This window comes from Nannospalax galili, unplaced genomic scaffold (assembly GCF_000622305.1).
Source record: "Nannospalax galili isolate Female #2095 unplaced genomic scaffold, S.galili_v1.0 scaffold671, whole genome shotgun sequence".
Classification (NCBI taxonomy): Eukaryota; Metazoa; Chordata; class Mammalia; order Rodentia; family Spalacidae; genus Nannospalax; species Nannospalax galili.
In genome coordinates, this window is record NW_008329133.1 from 55,392 (window position 1) to 62,844 (window position 7,453).

The 7,453-nt window shown below is 37.9% G+C and overlaps 1 pseudogene; it reads left to right on the plus strand.

Annotated features, from left to right (window-relative positions):
* The window catches only part of LOC103733658, a 5,105-nt pseudogene extending 2,468 nt beyond the window's left edge, over positions 1–2,637 (plus strand).
* The last annotated feature ends 4,816 nt before the right edge of the window (positions 2,638–7,453 follow it).

Consider the following 7,453-nt stretch of genomic DNA (forward strand, 5'->3'; position numbering starts at 1 on the left):
AGTGATTCTCCACGGCCTGTGCTCCAGCTCCTGCCTCCAGGTTCCTGCCCTGAGTTCCTACCTTGGGCTCCTGGATGAACTGTGACTTGGGATATGTAAGCTAAATAAACCCTTTCCTCCCCAAGTTGGTATTGGTCATAGTGTTTTGTCATAGCAATGGAGCTATAAACCAGAACACTACTGCTTTTATGATTGGACATAGGAAGATATTGTCAGCAATGGTGAAGATTGAGCCTTTTCTGTCTCCATATTGGGGCACAGAGTGAATTCTTGAAAGCTATGATTGATGAGCTTCGGGTCCTTCTTGACCAGAACTCTTCTTCTCAGTAAGACTATGTACAATAATGACATGATGAGATCGCAAGAGAGGATGAGCTGATGTGTCAGAGTTAGTTCACTGAATGCTAACAATGGATGTGAAGTGTTATGACCAATAGCTGATATCATCTTAAAAACTGATACCTTACAGAGGGATTTAGTTTTGTCACAGGGCTTGAGGATACTACTGATAGATATACATATTTGAGGATGCTACGGTTGGAGATATATATCTATATATATATACACATATATATGTATATATATGTATATATATTAGTATATATTACATGGAAAACAGTAACACCAAGATTGTGAGAATTAGTGGAAGATACAACACATAAAAATAATAAAGGCTGTTGTATTTGTGTAGGAAAAACTTGCTGGTTGCATATGGAATGATGAACAAAGACGTAAAGCCATTTTTGTCCTTGCATGATGTCATGGATCATGCTTTGTTCCATTAATTTTGCTACTACCTCTTAAATGTTCTGTCTTCTTTTTTCCCTACAGAAACTCTAAACTAGGGATTCTAGATTTAATACAGGATGTTGCTGTAAGCTCATATGCTCTGGAAGCAGTACTAAGTCACCTATCTGTTTTCATTCTTGTGCTTATTCTGAACATTCTGCCCTGAAAATTGAAACTCAGTGTAGTACTGTAAATGCAAAATCTGAAGATCAGTTCTCAAAGCAGTCTATGCAGTTAATACTGGATATTCCCCTTGATGCTACCTTGGTGGGGAGGGAATTATTTTCTTTGCTTGTGAGTAAAGTAGAGCAGAGCTTAGGGTCCTTGCATCTCTGTTGCTGAGATTTGCAAATTAATAAATTGTCTGACTGCAAGGGCAATTTGAGTTTCCTGAATCTGAAATGTGTTAATCACCTTGGACTTGATGAGGTTTCACTGAGTGAAGTCACTAACATTTTGTCGCAGGTGGTCCAACTGTACAAACTTTGTCTAACATCACTTGTAGGTCTTTCAGTAGGAAAGCCTTTAAAAGTTTTATCACTGAGCTTGGGTGTACAAACAGCCTAAAGGAGCTCAATTTGACTTCTTTCTACCTCACAGATCATCTTGAAATTATCCTTGAGGAAGGACCTGGATTTTATAGTCAGCCTGTTTTTAAGTCAGGAAAGAAACAATTCTTGGATATTAATCAGCTCCATATAACCCTTTCCGCCTTTGATATCAGTGTTGACATTGTTGGGAGTTTAAGTTAGGAGAGAGGTCTTTCCTACATGAAATAGTAATATAAGTTTACAAAGTCCAAGCTAATCAGTCAGCATATTCTGATATTACATTAATTTCAGCAATATGAAGGTGAGAATAACATGCAGTCCCTCTCCACCTTTCTAGAGATAAAGAGGAGCAATTGAAATGGAGAATGATTTAATGCTGTAGCATTGATGAAAAGCATCATAGCCAGACACCCATAGTTCATAATATCAGATAATTTTCCTAATCTATTATCTCCATGTTTTAGTCCATGAAAATAGAGGCTGTTTTTCAGAGACTATACAAAGGGAACTTTCAGAAAGTTTGTTGCTCTATGTGTCCTATCTTAACCAAATAGGTGAACTAGTTCCACTCTGATTTTGTTGTAACTACTAAGTTAATATTTACACTAATCTTTCACACAACCCTTTATAATAATATTTATACATATTTTCAAGGTTAAAATGTTGTCAGAGCAGAAATGTATCTCTCCAAGAGCACACATCTATTGAGTGCATGTAAGCACATGTTGTTAGCAGCTGCCAAATATATGTGCAAAATGCTTTATTCTAAAAGGTATAGTTTCTCTCATTCATTCTTCACTCTTCAGAAATTCTTTTCTGTTTTTCTTCCTACAGAGTCTGAGTTTCTGTGGACTTTCTAATGACTTCAGATTTCTGTCATAGTACCCTCAGGTCAATTATCTAAAGCTATTGAAAGTTAGTAAGATTGTGAGCCCTTTCAGGGTTTCCTGGAGAAGGCCTCAGGTACTTTGCAGTAGTTAGAAATAGATCATTACTTTTTAACAGATTCTACAGTCTCTGTTCTTATCCCAGCACTAAGCCAGTGTTCCCAACTTCGTGTGCTTAGCTTTGCCTCTAACTCCATAATTATGCTTATGCTCACAAGAATTTTGGAGAACTTAACACCCTTGATGGAAGTGAAATCTGTAATTTATCCTGTCCCTGTGCTTGTTATGGAAGATGGCATTTTCGGCGCAGTTTAAATCTACAGAAGCTCACTGATGTACAAGCAAAATTGATGATGCTGCTAGAAATGGCAGAGCGGAGTGATATGAACCGGGTCACTTACTCTGACTAAATTTAACAGTCAGAGTTTTGACCTGAAATGTGCCCTTTACCCAATGCTCTTCTTTGGATCACATAGGTTCAGTTTATAAGATTGTTATGTTGAGGAAACTATAGCTAGGAAGTATAGTCTTATAGCCATTCCCTAAAAATAGAATTACTCTAACAAGAAAATGGGGGACTTTGTGAGTTCCTGTGTATCCCCTGTCTGTGATTCTTGATATATTTCATCTCATTACATTACAGTGTTGAGTATATGGTATGTAATAACCAAGTCATAATATACCATACCACTGTTAACACAGATTGATTTACTTGTGGGCACTTAACACTAGGCATGACAATCCAGAATTTTCTGGATTAATTTGTGGAGAGAGCATGGTTTTGGAAGTTAGTACTTAAATCCCTTGTTTTATGAACTTTTTTGAACTTAGACAGTTTTCACTACAAACAACAATTATTTATATTACTTTAATGTTTCAGTGATAACATATTGGGTTTCAGACAACTCAGCAAAAATACAGTTAAAATTTACAGAATTTTGTTTGCAATACTCACATTTTGAGATGATTGTATATTTTAGAAATATAAAACAAAAATTACCTACAAAGTGACTTAAAGTTTGTTTATGTCTATTATATTTTGTGACAAATATTGAATTGGAAAGTTAAGAATAAATATAAGTTAAAGTAACATACAATTCAAGTATAGTATTGATTTCACAACAGAGCATTTCAAAGACTTAGAAGCAAGAAAGGAGAATTAATGTCATTCATAGCTTGCATATTGATTGTATTATGATATGATGAGATGCAGAATTTCAAATATATTTTAAAATGTTAATGTCATGAGAAATTGATTTATATTGTTTCCTTGTTGGGAGTGTTATATTATTGGCATTATTATTGGCATTCTGTGTTAAATACAATATTATTAAAACTTAAATTCTCAAGGTTCTTTTAACTTTCTCATTTAGTTTTTCTCTTTTCAATGATCTGAAAAGAAATTTCCATTGCGCCTCTAGAGATTTTCTGCATAAGCTGGGCCCCAGGGCTTTCTGAGGGCAGTTCTGATCAGTGTGTATCAGTGGCAAGATATGAGGGAGGACACAAATGGAATAAGATTGGAGGTTTTTTTCTGCTGCCTCCATTGTACCTTGGTCCTGTGCTTCCGTCTGTGGCACATTATTCTGAGATGAAAAGTAGATCACCCAAAAATAGATTATTAAGAACACTATTATTCTCATATTGACAATATGAATTACATTCTTCTTTTAAAAAATATTTTATTGCCAGGTATGGTGGCATATACCTTTGATCCCAGCACTCAGAAGGCAGAGGCAAACAGATATTTGTTAGTTCAAGGCCAGCCTGGTCTACATAGTGAGTTCCAGGCCAACTGGGGCTACAGGGAGACCCCATCTAAAAAAAGACTTAAAAAATCATTTATCTTTATTGTATGTGTATGAGTATATTGCCTGCGTGTATAGAAGTGCACCCATGTCATACAATGCCCATGGAGGTCAGAAGTGGGTGTTGAATTCCCCTGGACCTGGAGTTATGGATGCTTGTAAGCTGCCATGTGGGTGCTGGAAAGAGAACTTGGGTCCTCTGCAAAAACAGGACAGTGCTCTTAACCACTGAACCATCTCTCCAACTCCTGGATTACATTCTCATTAAATTCTTATTGCAAGTAGGTTGCTTTCAATTCTTTGATTTCATCTGATTTCAAATAATTCAAGCTGATGAGTGTTTAAAATTAATATTTAAATATATCATACCCAAAGAATTGACTCCCAATCTATAACCAAGGTCCTTTATTGCCATGTGTTAGAGAAGCAAACATAGATTCATTATAAATTCCAGAATATTTTTCCACAAGAGGTCTGATTTTATAGATTTTTTTCTGTTCATTTGTTTGTTGTGTGTGCATGTACAATGTAGGCATGTGGGACGGGGGCAGTGGGGTGTATGCTTGGATGTGTTCATGGATATGGAGGCCAGAGGTCACCATAGATTATATTCCTAAATCACTCCACTTTTTAAAGACAGGGTCTCTCACTGAACCTGGAGCTCATGGATTAACTGGACTACTGGAAAAACAAATTCACTAGGTCTCTGCCTTCAGTCTCTGGGATTACAGACATGCACTGCCAAGCTAAGGCTTGGCTTTTCACATAGGACCTGGGAATTCAAACTTTGGTCTTCATGCTTACACAGTAAGCCCTTTACCTACTGAGACAGTTCCCCAGTTTCCTCCAAAGGATTATTCTTTTGAAGCAGAATTGAACTTTATTATCATTTGAATGGCCAAGGGAATGAATAAAGTACACTCAAAAACAGGGATGCTTCTCAAGGACAAATGGAAATTAATTTTTTAAAAAAATTATTATTACTGTGTTGGTATGTGTTCATTTATGTGTGTCAATTTGGTCTTGGAAACCCAAGGTCGATGCGGGTATCCTTTTTTAAATAATTTTTTTGGTCTTTTTGAAGCAGGGTCTCTCTGTAAGCACTAGCTGTCCTGGAACTCACTATGTAGACCAGGCTGGCCTTGAACTCACAGAGATCAGCCTGCCTCTGCCTCCCAAGTGCTGGGACTAGAGGTGTGTGCCACCATGCCCGGTTTTAAATAATTTTTTGATTAAATTTTTTGTATTTTTCATACAGGGCAGCTTGAAAACTCTCAATCATCTTTATACCCCGATCCCCACTGGCACCTTCCCACAGCCCCCCACCCCACCCCACTGGAGCCCATATATACTCAGTCATCCCTGTCAGGCCCACTGGGTTGTCAGTGTCCCCAGCCGTTCCCCAGTGCAAGTCCATCCACTAAGTCTAGTCAGCCTTTCTAGAGTCGCTTGTTTTAGGAAGATCAGCTCTTCTTCATCCTGCAGCAATCAGTTGCCAACAATTTTTCAGATAAAATTGAGGTCTGCTGTTCATTTTCCCAGTTCTATGCTGGCTTATTGTCTGCCTGAGTTTGCATGGGACTTCTTACTGACACCACTGCCATAGACTCATATGAGCAGGTACCCAGGAGCTTGTAGGACTCTGTTTCCATATGGTCATACACCTCCTCACTGGCTCTTACAATCTTTTGGCCCCCTCTTCCATGATGAACGCTGACTCTTCGGGGGGGGTGAAGTTTAATAAAGGAGTCCTGTCCAAGAACCATCCTTCAGCACACTCTTGATCTCTACACTTTGGACATTTGTGACCTTTTGTGTTCCTAGCCCTCTGCTGCATGAGGAAGCTTCGTTATTGAGAACTGAGAGATTCATTAGTGTCCTCTTCTTTACCCCTGTTCTATGTTCCATGAGCTTTAAGTGTAGGGGTTGCATTGTAGATGTGTCACTTAGGCCTGGGCAATTCATAGACAATGTCCGTGTGTCACCAATTGTGGCACTTGGTAATAGCCTCTGACTGGTACAAAATGAGCTTCTTCGATGAATGGTAACTGGGGTATTCGTCTATAAACATAAGGATACATATTTTTCACATAGTAAGAAATCACATTAGTCTAGCGATGTAACAGTCTTGGGGTTTTCTCTAAGATCTATGGACACTCCATCCATGTGTATTAGGTTATGTTTACATTACTACACTTGAGTTTCCTCCCTTTTAGTGAGCATTTAGTCAAATTAGGTAGCTGTTGGTTTCCCTCAAGATAAGAGTGCCACTACTGCACCAATGACGTATGCTGTGATGACCACTGATGTGGTCTTGAAGCTGGTATTGGATCATCCATTGATGTTTTCCCTTGGCACCTTCATAGTACTCTCCAAAGCTATGAGAGCTAACCTTCAGGGGAAATGGTTTCAGGTCAGTTGCAGCTCTATTGCTTCAAATCCTGTGTTCAAAGTATGTTCTGTCTTCGGCAGTAGGGTCTTACATTCAAGTTCTGGGAGGCCATAAAGGACTGAGTGGCAATAGCCAGAGTAAATTTTGGGAGTCTCTTGGACCACTTTGGTTAACAACTCAACGGGAGGTATCTAGTGTCGGGCACTGTTTCTTGCAATGTAGCCTCCAGCTATACACATGGATTCATGTAGAGATAATGTATATATAATTTGTCAGTAGACTGTTGGACTAATATGGTTCCCTCTGGTCTTTTAAAACTAGCTAGGCCTTATTTATCTCTTATGTCTCTGCCTCTGTCTCTCTGTCTAACCCTTCCACCATTGTTTCCCCATTTAAAGTGCTCCCATTTTCCCCATTTCTCCCTTGATAATACTCGTCACCTATGGTCCAACCACTCTTGAGCTCTTTCTTTCCCTTTATCCACAGGTTCCTTGTATAACCCTCCCTCCCTTCCCATTTAAATAATCACAATTTTATCCATTTCTTCCTTAGTAACAAACTATATATGTTCTCCCTCATATGTGGATCCTAGCACCAAATCCTTAAAAGTGAGTATGTATCCAGACATAACTATAAAAACCAGGATAGTGAAAAGGAATCAGGGAGGCAAAGGAAAAGAAAGAACCTGAGAAAGAAGAACAGTAGGAAATAGTTGTTAATAAGTGAGTATCTTTTAATTTTTTTAAAAAAATTTAAATTTTAATAACTACATGATTAGAAGAAACATTTCACAAGAACTTTAACATACTCAGTAACACACTCCAGAGCAAGAATACAGCTCTGTCACAAGTGGGTGCAATTTTCTAGGTTCACAGTTAATAGTTATACAATATTGAACTCAGTATAAGCCCTGTAAGACATAAAATTGAATGAGATTTTTAACCTTTAAAAAAGATCTTCATTTCATTTTAAAAGATATTGTTCCTTGCAGAAAGACTCATTGTTTTTGCTATTAACACTGAGATG